We start from the raw sequence: 16969 nt of genomic DNA, 5'->3' as shown, positions 1-16969 counted from the left end.
CTCCATGCTCCTCGGGAAGTCACTTACCCTTTGTAAGTCTCAGTTTCCTCTTCCGTAAAAATAGGTATAATAATAATGATGATGATACCTACTTCATAGTTTTGATGGATTAAATTAATAATTCATATAAAGACCTTAGAATAGTGTGTGTGGCACACAGAAATAGACTCTTGATGGGGTTGAAGTCAACAAAATCAAAACAGTAAAGAACATTAAAGCAGTGGTATAGAAAACATCCTGATTCTCCCTTCACCTCCACCTTGTATTCCTTCAAAATTTCTCTAGAAGGCTGCTCTTCCCCTAGCTCTTGCTACATGGGTTTTTCTAGCCAGGTCCTATGACTTTATTCTTTAATAAAAACTGGACTTTGAGACTGACCAAGTCATAAGGCTGTGCAGGCCCGGTGACAATCCATCCTCAGATGGAAGAGGCAGATGTGAGACTGAAGACAAGCAGGACTGTAGGGCACAAGCCACCTGCTGAGCAGGTGTCCCAGACTCCTGTGTCATCTACTCCACTGATGCACCAGTGCCTCTCCCCTGCTCACACCTGTTTGCATGGAGGAATGATCAGGGGGTAGGAGGAAAAAGCTCTAACTTGGTTCTTGGTTGGGTTGACTCAGTGTGAGGGGACAAGCTGAAAATGGACAGGGGCTGCGCTGAGAGACAGTGCTGAGGGACAGTGTTCCCAGTGGGCAGAGCACTGGTCATCCACTTTGTGTGGAAAGAGAAGTGATTCACGGATAGAATATATCTGGACTCATGGGCGGTAGTTAATGACTGGGCTGACTGGTCAAGGGCCTAGAAGGGACAGGATTAGAAGATCACAGACAAGAAGGTCTGGGGAGTGGCCAGTGACTAGACCTATGAGAATGAACACAAAGTGTGATGATTTTTGTATCACATGTTAATGCCCAGCAGAGAGTATCTTATCATAGAAGGGGCACCAAATCATCAAGTAAGCAAGATGAACCAGCCCACTGATACCTACCAGCCTCTGTCATTGGCTACCCCAACATCAACACAATGAATGCATGAATGAAGGAGCTATGATGGCAGAGATAGAGGGAAGTCGTGCATGGGCCCAAAAGCACGAGTTGCTACTTACCAAGGCTGATCTAGCTACTGCCACTACAGAATGGCCAGCCTACCAGTAACAGAGACCAATGCTAAATCCCAGGATGGTACCCTCTCCTGAAGAGATCCATCAGCCAACTGGCGGCAAGTTGACTATTTTGGGCCCTTTCTATTCTAGAAGGAGTAAAAATTCCCTTTGACAGGAATAGTCCCATTTTCCAGTTATGAGTTTGTCTTTTGTGTCTAATGGGCTTTAGCTAGCACCACCAAGGGAAGGTTAACAGGGTGTTTGATCCACTAGCATAGAATTCCGTATAAAATCACCTCATGAGACCAAGGGATCCACTTTACAGCACAGGAGGGACCCACTTCACAGCATTTTAAAATACAATATACATTTTGTTTTTATTTCTTTACCCTTTTAAATTTTTAAATTTTATATTGGAGTGTAGTTTTTTTAATTAATTTCTGGTTGCCCTGGGTCTTCATTGCTGGGCACAGGCTTTCTCAAGTTGTGGCGAGCAGGGGCTACTCTCTCTAGTTGCAATGCACAGGCTTCTCACTGCAATGGCTTCTCTTGTGGAGCACAGGCTCTAGGCACATGGGCTTCAGCAGTTGCAGCACACGGGCTCAGTAGTTGTGGTGCACAGGCTTAGCCTCTCTGTGCTATGTGAGATCTTCCTGGACCAGGGATCCAACCTGTGTCCCCTGCATTTTGGCAGGTGAATTCTTATCCACTGTACCACCAGGGAAGCCCAGCATTGGAGTTTGGTTGATTAACAATGTTGTCTCAGTTTCAGGTGTACAGCAAAGTGATTCAGTTATACATATACATGTATCTATCCCTTTCCACATTCTTTTCCCATTTAGGTTATTACAGAATATTGAGCAGAGTCCCCTGTGCTACACAATAGGTCCCTGTTGGTTATCTGTTTTCAATATAGCAGTGTGTAATGTCAACCTCACACCCTCAAGCTCTTTTTCTAGCAGAGAATGGGGAAGGGAAGAGAGAGGGGAGAGAGAGAGAGAGAAAGTAAGAACACATTGACCTCAATCAAGGATTCTGTAAGCTATAACTCAGTATCTCGCCAAGCCAGCCTTAACATATCTAGCCTGGAGGAGCTTTCTGGTCACTACCTCTGGGCATACATGGGTCAATAAGAAGATCAAGCTGGAGATAGCTGTCTGTACATTTATGTGTGTGTAGACGTGTTTGTGATTGGAGGCTCATTCAGGGCAGAACAAAGCCTAGGCTTACACCCTCTTGAGCCCTGCTCCAGGCTGGTACAGGGCCTGGGACTGAGAGCCGGTAGAAGGTGAATTTTTTCTCTGGGACCTACTTAATCAGGAAGGGCTCCTTATGAAAGAGAAAGAAGGTTTGGGGAAAGGAATGCAAGTAGTCACCTTGACTCAGGTTATGTTGAGGCAGACAGATAGATGATGGGCAGGGAGAAGGAATACAGAGAGGAGGGGAGGGTGAATCAATGCTGCAGGCCGGGTCCTCAGCAGATCACACAAGGACTAAAGAAAGCCTCTCTTTGCATGGAGCACCCTCATGGCCGGGGCTGTGGCAGGAGCCTGAGTGGCCTCCCTTTAGGACTTTCTGAGGCAATATGGCTGCTGCACCTCTTGGTTCCTTCCAGGTACTCCAACTGCTATAAAGCCTTCTGCTCCACCAGCTCCGCAAGAAGCCCCACACAGCAGCGACAGCTCCTCCTTACTGTGCATGGGATCTGGTGGCTCTGAGGCCCATTCGTCAAGGGAGAAGTTTCTGTGGTTCTCTTTGAGGACTTGGTGGTGCCTGAGGCACCACCAGGGGGCACTAGGGCTTCTAGGCACCAGGGGCCAAGGGAAAAGGACAGCCACGAAACGAGGAAGCCCCAGGTCCAGGCGCTGTGCCCCCTTGCAGCAGCCCCCTGCCGCAGGACCTCAGCGCAGGAGATCAAGGAGACTCTGCTGGCTTATCTAACGAGAAATGAGAGGACTGGGCCAAAGAGCCCTATTTCTGTCCAGCCCTACACTACCTGCCATAAAATTAAATGATCACAATGAGTACATTAATTACCTGACATGAATGCTTTAACATAACAAAATTATTAGCCATTCTAGATTTAGTGTTTGTACAGCACTTTATATTTGCAAGGGCGTTGCAATAACTTACCCTGCTGAGGGTGTATTTCAGGCCCGGAGTGACCTCCTAAAGGGTTTCCTCTGGCCAACCAGCTGTCTGGCCTCCACCACAGGTGGTCCCCTGCCCTCCTTGCCTTTACTGACTCTTCTTCTCCAGCTGCCACTTGGCATCTCCTCCTGGTAGACCCCTCATCCTTTCGTCCAGTCCCTTTTACTTTAGAGAGATAGTTTCTTCACTTGCACCCAGGTCCCCTGCCTGATCCTGCATCAAAATGAACGGGCTCAAGCGCAGCTGCTGTGGCCACGGCTGGGGTCACCCTGTCCGGCAAGTCTCTCTTCAGGGTGGGCTGTGGCTGCCGGTACAGACACATGATAGGCTCGGCACGTAGCAGGAACTCAAAGTGTGAGGCCTGTGGGCCCCCAGCCTCTACAGAAGTTGACTGCACATCCTGTCTTTGGAGAGGGTTCCCTGCACCCACCCCACAGCCCGGGGCCCTCGGGGGGCATGGCATGAGGGGACTCACCTCTGGACAGATTCAATTCCACACAGGAAATTTCACTAGGAAAACTTGTTGCCGTTGGCTTGGGTGTGAAATCTGCTTCCTGAGCAGAGAGATCAAAAGCCGCCGTGATGGATGGCTGTGTACTCAGCTCTCCTTGCTTGCTTTCATCTCCCTTCCAGAAGGAGGAGTAAACATTAAGCTAGTGAGCACTGCAGGCGTCCTCTTGAGGAGTGGAAAGGAATATCACTGAGTGCAGACTGGACCACCAATGTAGGCGTCCATGGGATACCAAGGGTCTCAAGGAGGAGCAGAATATAGGGCCCTGCAGCAGCAGTTCCAGTATTTCTATGAAGGAAGTTCTCTGAGGCAGCAGCAGTTTGGCTGGAAGATCACTGGGGGGACTTACTTTGAAGCTGCATTGGTATCGCTTGTATGATACAGATCAATACTGTTTTTTTTTTAAATTTTATTTTATTTTTAAACTTTACATAATTGTATTAGTTTTGCCAAATATCAAAATGAGTCCGCCACAGGTATACATGTGTTCCCCACATGTATACTGTTTCTTAATATGCTTTCAGTCATACTTTATACAAGTTGAGAAAACATCCATTTTCTGGATGGTGTATGTCTTAACTCACAGTGTAGTTGTTAAAAACAGAACTCTGGAGCTGGATTGCTTGGGTTCAAGTCTAGCTTCACCATTAAGCAGTTAGGTGACCTCAGGCAAGGGTTTTAGCTTCTCTTCATCTATAAAATGATTTTCTTCATTTTATTTTATTTTATTTTATTTTTAAACTTTACATAATTGTATTAGTTTTGCCAAATATCAAAATGAATCCGCCACAGGTATACATGTGTTCCCCATATATATACTGTTTCTTAATATGCTTTCAGTCATACTTTATACAAGTTGAGAAAACATCCATTTTCTGGATGGTGTGTGTCTTAACTCACAGCGTAGTTGTTAAAAACAGAACTCTGGAGCTGGATTGCTTGGGTTCAAGTCTAGCTTCACCATTAAGCAGTTAGGTGACCTCAGGCAAGGGTTTTGGCGTCTCTTCATCTATAAAATGATTTTCTTCATCTATAAAATGTGGGTAACCATAGTATCTATCTCCCCAACTTGCTGTGAGGATTAAAGGAGTTAATCCGTATGAAATCTTTAGCATATAGTAAATGTTGATATACTTGTTCCTTGGAAGAAATGCTTGCTCCTTGGAAGAAAAGCTATGACAACCCTAGACAGAATATTGAAAAGCAGAGACATTACTTTGCCAACAAAGGTCCATCTAGTCAAAGCTATGGTTTTTCCAATAGTCATGTATGGATGTGATAGTTGGACTATGAAGAAAGCTGAGTGCTAAAGAAATGATGCTTTTGAACTGTGGTGTTGGAGAAGACTCTTGAGAGTCCCTTGGACTGCAAGGAGATCAAACAAGTCAGTCCTCAAGGAAATCAGTCCTGAATATTCATTGGAAGGACTGATGTTGAGGCTGAAACTCCAATACTTTGGCCACCTGATGCGAAGAACTGACTCATTGGATAAGGCCCTGATCCTGGGAAAGATTGAAGGCAGGAGGAGAAGGGGACAACAGAGGATGAGATGGTTGGATGGCATCACTGACTTGATGGACATGAGATTGAGCAACTCTGGGAGATGGTGATGGACAGGGAAGCCTGGTGTGCTGCAGTCCATGGGGCCACAGAGAGTCAGACACGACTAAGCAACTGAACTGAACTGAAATGTTGATTAAGGGTTCAGATCAGATCAGTCACTCAGTCGTGTCTGACTCTTTGCGACCCCATGAATCACAGCACGCCAGGCCTCCCTGTCCATCACCAACTCCCGGAGTTAACTGAGACTCACGTCCATCGAGTCAGTGATGCCATCCAGCCATCTCATCCTCTGTCGTCCCCTTCTCCTCCTGCCCCCAATCCCTCCCAGCATCAGGGTCTTTTCCAATGAATCAACTCTTCGCATAAGGTGGCCAAAGTACTGGAGTTTCAGCTTTAGCATCATTCCTTCCAAAGAAATCCCAGGGCTGATCTCCTTCAGAAGCTACTATTATTTATTGGGAAGAGATCTGGGAGGGCCTAGGATGCCTGTAGCACCCAAACTAAATATCAGGAAGTAAATTTCTAAGTCATTCAAAGTGAAGGGGAGGTAAGGAGAGGGAGTAGAGATTTAGGCTAGGAGTGGTATATATGATGGGGTGCTAAGGAGACTCCTGATAGTCCAGAGAATTTCACCTCTAAAAAGGTCATGGAAGGGAAGGGCTATACTCCAGGTGATGGGAGACCTCCAGCCATTTGACATGCACAAAATGGCTGGGGGCTGCCTGGCACCCCTTTAAGTGCTCTAGATGTTACACCTATGAGTAGTAGGGAGAATGTGGTATTCCCTTGCCTTTCAGATCACAGAGTATGGAGTGCAGGTGGCAGGTGGAGGGGAACGTCTGTGCGGTGGGCAGGTGGCCCTGCACCCCTGGCCTGCCCCGTTCTGCGCCACTCATAGGTTCATCCCCAGGTTCCTGGTCTTGACCCAAAGTGGTAACATGATGGAGAAAACATAAGCCCAGAAAGAAATTTGGCCCCTGGTTGAGTCACAGAAAGCCCCAGGCCTACTGGCTTGGGGGATCTTGGGCACTTCCCTCCACATCTCCCTCTCCAGTGAAACAGGGGGTCTGACAAGTTTCCACTAAAGCCTCCATCGTCAACAGGCCCATTTGAAATTCCGTGTCTTCTTGTTACAGTCACCAGGAAAATAAGGGAACAGAGCTCAGTTCTAGGGTTTTGCTATGACTCTTCTGGGCTCTGGAACCTTAAAATTGAGATGTCCAGGCCCAGCCCCCCTCCTCCCCAGGCTCCAGGCAGAGTAAGCTCACCCATTACAAGGTGAACAGAGAGACCCAGATACCCATGTTTCTTCCTGGAACCTCATTTTCAGGAAGACTCTGGATTGAATATAGAAAGCGAACTAGAAAACCTAGTTACTTGAGACAAACTTCTGATCGCTGAGTCTTCAAAGGTCAGGAAAAAAATGTTTGAACGATAATTTATATGTATTTTTAATGTAAAGAAGAAAGAAATTTGGGATTTGCTGATATTTGACAAACACACTGAGACAGGCACCCTCTCTGATAAGTCACTTGGTCACCTGTCCTATAGGGAACCTGATGTATCCTGAGGGGAGACAGGGAATTCAACAATGTGGAGTTGACTAGGGTGCTTATGACCTATTGCAGTTAACATGTGTCCAGCTAAGGGATTTGCTGATTATATTAACTAGTTTTAGTTGAACATTTTCATAGAATGGACAGATGGTTTTAAAAGATTCCTACAAAGAAAACATGACTTTTAAATAATATCCCCAAAATGCAAGCCCAAGCAATCACTTCTATTCCTAGTAGGAGTCCTTAGTCAGATTATCAGATTAAAAACAATTACAAGCTTATCAAATTTGACAAGAAATCATCAAAAACTTTAAAAAACTATTTAGAAAAGTAGAAGAGTTTGTGAAATATGGGTTTACACAATCATTACAAAATTTCCACTATTGTACCTTGATATATTAGCAAAGATTAGTAATTTAGAAATAAATATCTTGAGGGGGTGTGTGCTTTTTTCCTAGTAAGTATGCATGGTTAAGAAATCTGGAGATCACTATTTTAGCTTGTCTGTGGCTCAGGTTTTGTCAAAAATAATTATTGTTTTTCAGAATAGTAATAAAACTTCATTTCTCTTTATTTGTGGTACGTTATCTAGTGTCTGATTATCATTTCCTATCTATGAAACCTTGTACAAGTATCTCAAAATTTTCTAACCTTTGCTTTGCTTACCTATAAATCATTATAAGGTTGTATTAGGGATTATATTAAAATGTTTAAATGTCACTCACATTGTGAGTGTGAAAGTTGCGCAGTCGTGTCCGACTCTTTGTGATCCGATGGACTGTAGCCTGCCAGGCTCCTCTGTACGTGGAATTCTCCAGGCAAGAATACTGGAGTGGGTAGTCGTTCCCTTCTCCAGGGGATCTTCCCAACCCAGGAATCGAACCTAGGTCTCCCGCATTGCAGGTGGTTCTTTACCGTCTGAGCCACCAGGAAGCTGGCCCTTGGTAAATAGTTGGCATCAGTACAAAGAAAGAGATTGCTAAGCCAAATTAAGAGGATTAACAAATTAATAGGATAAACAATATTTTAGCATGACACTTTTTAAAAACTTATTTTATGGAAGTATAGTTGATTTTCAGTGTTGTATTACTTTCTGCTATACAGCAAAGTGATTCATTTATACATATTTTTCATATTGTCTTTCATACTCTTTTCCCTTATGGTTTATCTCAGGATACTGAATGTAGTTCCCCGTGCTATACAGTAGGACCTTGTGTTTCCATTCTATATATAATGGCTTGCATCTGCTAATCCCAAACTCCAATCCCTCCCTGCCCCTCCTCCCTCTCCCCCTTGGCAACCACAAGTCTATTCTGTATGTCTGTGAGTCTGTTTCCGTTTCATAGATAAGTTTGCTTGTGTCATATTTTAGATTCCACATGTAAGTGATATCATATGGTATTTGTCTAATTTGCCAAAGACTCTGTGGTCCAGAATTTGGAGCTGGGCTGCCTGGATTACTGCAACAGCTCTCTGACTAGTCTCCCTGTCTTCAGTGTCCCCCACTGTTCCCTAACTTCAGCTTCCCTTTTCATGTGACCAACAAACCAGTCCTCCTCTTCACTTTCATCACTCATTTCCATGCCTAAATACCTTCCGTGACTCTCTTGTCCTAGACAATTATCTGCCTGTCCTGTACTATCTTGTATTGTTCAATGACTTTTCTTTGTTAGACTTCTCTTCCCAGATAAAACTCTTCTAGTTAGCACTTAAAACTTACAAATAAGGAAAATCAAGTTGCCCTTAAGAGACTTTAACTTAATCAGCAGGTGATGAAAGGAACCCAAGTTCTCCTAGGCCCCTGGGAACAGTTACTTGATTTCTAATCAGTGGTATTAACACATCTAAAGAAAGGAAGCTTCAGTATGGTCTGCAATATAGGAAAGAGAGGAAAGGCAGAGGAATAAATTTCGGCTGAATGCATCCAGCAAAGTCCATGGGAGAAAGTTATTGGACACAGGGGAACCTGAACACTTCAGTCATTAGTCTTCAGTGCTGCTACTTCCTCCACCCAGGAGAGGTCCTGCTCCACTGTCCCTTCTACTTCCCTAGGTAAGATACCCAGCATTTTTCTCATCTGTGACCTCCTGGGTGAAAATTCCGCTCTTTTAATTATAGTCGACCCTTGAACAATGCAGTGGTCATGGGTACTGACCCTTCATGCAGCTGAAAATCTGTGCGCAACTTATAAATGGCTCTCCAACTACAAGTTTCTTCCATATCTGAGAATTCACACCCACAGATTCAACCAACTATGGATTGTATAGTGTTTTCTATTGAAAAAAATCAGCAAGTAAGTGGACCCATGAAGTTCAAAGCCATGTTGTTCAAGGGTCAACTGTACTAATTCTGGGAATACCATCAGCACATCAGTTTACTAATTCTGCTTCCTAAGTACCTCCAGAGAGAGATGGAAAATTACATCTCCATTGTTTATGTGAGTATGATAATCAAAGTTTGGTCATCTTAGTTTACGTAAAGCTGATAATTAAATAAGGATAGAAGTGAAAAAGATGAAACTTACAGACCATGAAAAAATAGTGCAGAACATTTTTTAAATTCTTGCAGTTGATATATTCCTTCTAAGTAAGACATAACATGTAGATACTATAAAGCAAACATTTAACTAAGGAAGAAAATTCAAATTCTATACAAAGAAAAACACTGTAATTCGAAAGATGTTATGGACTGGGATTACGTATTTGCAATATACAGGATACATAAAGGATGAAGATCCACAATATATGAACAGAACTTAATAATGAATAAGGAAAAGGCAACCCAATAGAAAAATGAGCAAAGATATGAATTAGGAAAGTCACAGAAAATACATCCAATATTAATATGTCTCACAGGCAGTTGAAAATGATTCAAGTTCTCTTTTAACTAAGGAAATGCAATTTAAGAAGCAGTGATATTTCCCTTCCATAAGATTGATATATAATTTTTGAAAGATATATGAGAGGGGTGTAGCACTGGTATTTAATTGAAAATTTGATAGTGTCTTTAACACAATTGATGAGGGTGTGGGGAAACAGGTATTCTCAAAATACTGCTAGTAGGATATCCATTGGTACAGCTACTTTTGGAGGATCATTTGGAAGTATCTATTAAAACGTGACTCTTGTGGCCAGCTTCCCTGGTGGCTCAGATGGTAAAGCGTCTGCCTGCAATGTGGGAGACCCAGGTTCAATCCCTGAGTTGGGACAATCCCCTGGAGAAGGAAACGGCAACCCACTCCAGTATTCTTGCCTGGAAAATCCCATGGACAGAGAAGCCTGGTAGGCTACAGTCCATGGGGTGGCAAAGAGTCAGACACGACTGAGTGACTTCACTTTCTTTCTTTTCTTGTGGAACTTCCCAGGTGGCCCAGTGGCTAAGACTTTGTGCCCCCAGTGCAGGGGACCCAGGTTCCATCCCTGCACAGTTCGATCTGGTCAGGGAACTAGATTCTGCATGCCTCAACTCAAAGTTCACAGGCTGCCTCTGAAAGATTGCGCATGCCGCAACTAAAACCCAGTGCAGGCAAGTAAATAAATAAAAATTTGAAAATGTTTAAAAGAGCTACAGCAATAAAATGTTACTTTTTATTAATATTATACTTGAAAGACAACTTGGTTAAGAATGGGTTGCATTTTTTCCCCCCTCAGAACCTAAAGTCCATGGCTCTATTGTTTTTGTGATGTTGCATGTTCCTTTAGTTCTTTTATTCCAGCATTTTCATTCATCTCTTGATGGGTTTGATTTCATCTTAAGTTTTTGTTTTGTTTTTTGTTTTCAGGAAGGGATCATATGTTCTTTATTCCGTAAGTTCTTGCTTGTTTAAAAATGTCGGTCTTCGGCTTGTTTACTTAAATGATAAGTTGACCAGATGTGATATTCTTGGGCTCACTGTATTTCCCTAGAAACCTTGCAGCCATTGAATCTGGTAGAAAAGATCTCTTTTAAGTGACCTGTTTTTTCTGCCTGAATGACTGAGGAATTCCTTCTTCCTCCTTAAAGCTGAAGGATTTAATCAAGATCTATCTTGGTTTCAGTTGTTTGTAACTGGTTTTTCTTGGAACACAGTGTGCCCTTTTACTGAGTAGATTCAGTTCTGCATAGGTCATATCAGGAGAAATGTCTTCTGTTATACATTAAAACAGATATCTTTTTAATTTGCTGCATTCTCTGAGAACATCAATTTTCCATAAGCTGTATCATCTTTATGTGTCTCTCATATTTTTAAAAATCATATCTCAATTTTTTTTATAAAATTGACTTTTTCCCTCTGATTCACCAATATTAAACCAAGAATCATGTTGTTTCTTCTTGTTTCACCTAATTTATAAGTTATGCAATAGTGTTCATTGAGTCTCTAATTTTCTCTGCTCTATAATACCTCTTTTCATCTCATTCTGTTGTTTTATCATGTTACCTTTGCATTCTTTTACTTATTCTATGCTTTTAGAAATTTCTTTTGTAGCATAAACCAGTCATGGTCAATTTTCTTTTCCTCTGGTAATATTTTCCTCAACAGTACGTTGTTTGCTTTTTGCATGCCATATTCCTTTCTTTCTTTTTCTTTTTTATTTGCCATATTATAATTACACATTTACCATGCTGTTATTGTGGAGGAATTCCTTATATACATATATACACACAACATTGTATACTTGAAACATCAACTATTGTACATCAACTATTACTTCATTAAAAATAATATCTTCTTAAAAAGAAAATAGTCATCATAACAGCTAAGCATCCCTCACCCTCCCTGTATGTTCTCAGGCTTCAGATATGTAGGTAGGCTTCCCCAATCCTCCCTAAACTGTAGCTCTTAGGGAAAAACAAATCTCAATTCTAGCGTCACCTCCTCAGAAAGGTTTCCTCTGATGACTCTCTAAGAGTATCCACACTCTAGTTACTCTCTAAAAGCACCTAGTTTTATGTCTTCAAAGTGCCCATCACTATTTGAGATAGACTGCACTGACCAGGCAGGGTGAAGGTGGCAGGGTTCTTACAAAGAGGTGAAGAAGCAGTGGACTTCTAGTGCCACTTAGGAGTTTCCTCCTCTCCTGACACTATACAGGTGTGAGAATATGAGCAGTCGTTACTGGAAAGAGTTGCAGGGAAAGTAGTGAAAAGAGAGCCAGGTTTAGATAAGACAAGAAGCAGAAAGAACATTCAGAGAAGTGACTGAAGGCGTAGAGGACTTGGAATTTCCAGAGGGCGAAAGGAAAGCTTTAGCATGTAAAAGAAGGGGATTTGATTAGGCTGAAGAAAGTGTAGTGCATTTTAGGCATGACACTCCATAGAGGACAAATTTAGGAGGGCAGCAGATACTTCTACTTCAGTCTTTGATCTATGAAAATAGGAACAAAGCTTGGCAGGTTTGGTCACAACTGACCCATGGAAAACAGTGGACATGGGGCTTAATAAAAGTCGACTGTGGTCTGGAAGGTTCTGCAAGTACTTGTTTTCTTGTAGACATATGATTAGTCACAGCAGATGCAGCAGAGGTGAGCAGTGGGAGCAAAGAAGCTTGAAGTTCAAGGCTTTTTGAAGGGAGTGGTGAAAAGTGGACCTAAGAAGATGAAACTCCTAGGCTCAGTATCCACTGGTGTCCTATTTAATCAGGGATTGGAGGTCTTGGTGCTTGTGGCTTGGGGTGGGGTGTATGGAGGGGAGGGACTTAGTAGTGGCCCAGGAATCTAGCCTAGATTTCCATGTGCAAATAAGGTTTAGAATTTCTATTATACACAATCTTTATTTTCATTCTCCACATATAGAAATTATACCTAAACTATTATTTTAAAACATTTACACTTTCAGGCTGAAATTTTAAATGATTTGGGCCATTCTCCCCCCCCCCACCCCCAATTTCTTTATTTTAGCTTATTATATATTTGCTTAATTTTTTAATTTAAAAAAATTTTTAAATTTTCAACATTCAAAGAACGAAGATCATGGAATCAGGTCCCATCACTTCATGGCAAATCAATGGGGAAACAGTGAAAACAGTGACAGACTTTTTTTTCTTGAGCTCCAAAATCACTGCAGATGGTGACTGCAGCCATGAAATTAAAAGATGCTTGCTCCTTGGAAGAAAAGCTATGACCAACCTAGACAGCATATTAAAAAGCAGAGACATTATTTTGGCGACAAAGGTCCATCTAGTCTAGTCAAAGCTATGGTTTTTCCAGTAGTCATGTATGGATGTGAGAGTTGGACTATAAAGAAAGCTGAGCGCCAAAGAATCAATGCTTTTGAACTGTGGTGTTGGAGAAGACTCTTGAGAGTCCCTTGAACTGCAAGGAGATCCAACCAGTCCATCCTAAAGGAAATCAGTCCTGAATATTCATTGGAAGGACTGATGCTGAAGCTCCAATACTTCAGCCACCTGATGCAAAGAACTGACTTATTGGAAAAGACCCTGATGCTGGGAAAGATTGAAAGCAGGAGGAGAAGGCGAAGGCAGAGGATGAGATGGTTGGATGGCATCACCAACTCAATGGACATGAGTTTGAGCAAGCTCCGGGAATTGGTGATGGACAAGGAAGTCTGGTGTGCTGCAGTCCATGGGATCACAAAGAGTCGGACATGACTTAGTGACTGAACAGAATTTTTTAAAATCTGATTAATTTTTAATTTAAAATTTGGGAGTTTAAGTTAAAGTTTCCAACACAAGAGAAGTCATGGAGTTTAGAAGTCTTAACAAAACTTAAAGTTGTCACATTTAAGGGGGGGAGTATAAAACTTAATTTTTAATTTGTTCTTTCTTACAACACCTTATAGAATCAATAGGAAATACATTAGCAGAACTAGGCTAGAATTATACACAGTGAGGCTCCTTGTGACTTCTTGCTCCACTAAACTTCTGGGATCCTTTTGAATCCAATACTCGGAGCTTTTTATGGGTATATTCCATTATTTTCTCACTGTGGAAGCTCTTTATTTTTAACCCACATACAATCATTCCTAAGATGCATATTTTCCACATTGTGGAAAACAGTTTTGATATTGGGATGGAAATTATCTCTGATTACATGAACTGTAGTACTTCCTAGCACATCCCTATACAACCTAAGTCCTGACACATAGCAAGCCCTGAACAAATGTTTGTCTGTTGTTTGACTAATATGTAATTTAAGAAGGGGTCATTTAATTCTAATTACTTATTCAATCAAACTTTAACTAGACTTCTGGCATTCCTTCAGTCTCTTAAGGTCCCTAAGTCTTTATTCAATGAAATATTAGATTGTTAAAAAAAAAAATGGAAGAAATGATGAAAGTGTAATTAGTTAACTGCTTTTATGACTTTTAAATGGACTTAATACTTGGTAGGTGTTCCATAATAATACCTACCTTACTTCTGTGTAAAATTTGTCACCAAAACCCCCCTGTAATACAGGTAGGGAAAAAAGAGTAATAAAGTACATGATTTGCTGAAGTTCCATGACTAGTCAGTGTCTTGCTTTCCTGGTTCACAGTACTTGTTCTTTTCACTAGTCTGTGTTGTCCCATGAAAGGCAGATGGACCGAAAGCATTCTTAAATGAAACTCATTTTTGCAAAGGGCTTCTTAAATTTGATTGCCATGAAGTGAAATTCAAACTGCACATGTGCTGTTGCCTTCATCTCTTTCCAGTCTTCAAAAGAAAGCGTGGGAGAAGATACTGCAGAGCTAAAGCATAATTGCTTATGAGGCATCATTCAATGAGGGAGGCAGTAAAAAGCAAAACTACTATTATTGCATAGTAAAGAGCACCTTATTTAGCTCTTGGGAATGATTGAAGGATATTTAATGCTAAAATATAATTTTCACTCACTTTGAAGAAATTATCACAAGCATCAACTCCTTTTCCAACTTAGCACCTTTAAGTCATTCTCATGAAATGTTTATATTCATTTGTCTTGCATGGCTCTTCTGCACACTCCTCCATCGTGTTCCTCCACTGCTTAGCTTCTGTTTGACTTTTGCAATAGTTTTCACTTCTACACCTGCATTTCCAGGCTCTTCTTAGGTTATCCCTTTCTTGGTCACGTGTTCATTGCAATGATATATTATTTGACATCCATTTTAACTAAGATTAACTTCCATTTGCTGCAACCCACTCCAGTGTTCTTGCCTGGAGAATCCCAGGGACAGAGGAGCCTCGTGGGCTGCTGTGTATGGGGTCGCACAGAGTAGGACACAACTGAAGCGACTTAGCAGCAGCAGCAGCCCCTGAATATTTGATTTTTCTTTACTTGAGAGCTTGTTTTGAAGCCAGAAGTGTCCCAGTATGGAAGGGTCTATTTTCCAATTTTACTGAAGTTACTTCTTGGATTTAATTCCGTCTTGGGAAAAACAGAGTGCCTTTCAATGAAGATCACTACTCCAGAAAATAATGGGCACTGATTCAACAGGTTACAGCAAAGGATCCTGGTAGTAGTGGTTGGCCTACACTATGGTCAGTCTATCATACTGATGCCTTATTTCTCCCTTTCTACCCAAACTGCTTGCAAGTTATCAGAGAAGGCACCTCCAGTGACTTCCAGATAGTTCCGCCTTTGACTTGTTTTTTCCAATTATTTGTTTATACTTTGTTATTTTTCCTTTATAGCTACGTTTTCCTTTTTGGCTATGTTTTAGCTAAATTTTGAGCAGGTTACTTAATCTGAGCATCAATTATTTTAACAGCAAAATATAGACGAAAATACCTACCTATAGGGGGTTTTGTAAGAGTTAAGTGACAGCACTTATTTAAGAGCAGCTAGCTATTTCATTTCAGAGTTAGCGCATCAAAAATGTCCCTCAGGTCAGGACATTTCTTCACTACTTGCGACTTGAAATCACTCTAATCCTTTGCCATGCTCTTGTCCTAAATATTCCTCTCCTGAACTCATTCAACTTTTCCAAATTCACATGGTCTTCTAGTAGACTGACCATATAATTTATCTGGACACTTTTGAGAGTATAAGGGGGAGGGAGCCGTCAATTTTATGCTAGGACAACAGGCGTCAACTGGGACTGTCCTAAACGAATTCGAAGGTAACCTACATATTAGCCCCCTTCTGGCTACAGCAGACTGCTTCCTACCCTGGGACATACCTTCATGGTTGGCCTTTCAAGTCTCAGTTGCTTCACTGACCTTCCTACTCAGTGAATCTTTCCCTCTGTCACCACTGCTACCAATACCTATGTTAACAACTGCATACGTTTATTTCTAAACCACCCTCCATTACCAACTTCTCCATTTCTACTGAAGGCTAGACCACAGTTCAGAGTTTATCTCTGGCTTTCCATATTCCTTCATATCCAGCCAGCTGGCAGAGTTTGTCAAATTCAATTCTATAAACACTTAATGAGCATTTACTTTGTTCCAGAGACTCAGTGAAGGACTAAGGATAAAAAAAAAACCAAGACACAATCCCGATGTACAAGAAGCTCACATTAAATAATAAACATGTAAATAAGCAATTGCAATTTAGTATCTGAAGTCCAAAAATAGAAGTAGTGTAAAGTGAAGTGATTTACTTCAGTAAAGTGATGATGTCAACATGGAAGTTACCAACTCTGCTTGGGGGCTTCAAAAAAGTATTTAAAGAAATAAAGATGAAGTTGGCTTGTGGCTTATTATATGAATGAATTAATATTTTATTAACTATAATTTGCTAGATTAAGTGCTATGCTATGCACTGCCCTTCAAAATCTTCATATTACTGGACAACTGCACTCATTTCCCATGCTAGTAAGGTTATGTTCGTCCTTCTTTTCTGCTTAGTCACTCAGTTGTGTCCTACTCTTTGCCACCCCATGGGCTGTAACCCAGCATCCTCCTCTGTCCATGGGATTTTCCAGGCAAGGATACTGGAGTGGGTTGCCATTTTCCTTCTGCAGGGGATCTTCCTGATCCAGGAATCGAACCAGGGTCTCCTGCACTGCAGGCGGATTCTTTACAAGTTGAGCTACCAAGAAAGCCCCAAGGTTATGTTCAAAATCCTTCAAACAAAGCTTCAGCAGTACGTGTTCCAAGAACTTCCAGATTTACAAGCTGGGTTTAGAAAAGGCAGAGGAACCAGAGATCAAATTGCCAACATTTGGTGGATCATAGAGAAAG

This window comes from Bubalus kerabau, chromosome 6, assembly GCF_029407905.1.
Source record: "Bubalus kerabau isolate K-KA32 ecotype Philippines breed swamp buffalo chromosome 6, PCC_UOA_SB_1v2, whole genome shotgun sequence".
Lineage (NCBI taxonomy): Eukaryota > Metazoa > Chordata > Mammalia > Artiodactyla > Bovidae > Bubalus > Bubalus kerabau.
The sequence above is the reverse complement of the archived record's forward strand: the minus strand, read 5'-3'. Positions refer to the sequence as shown.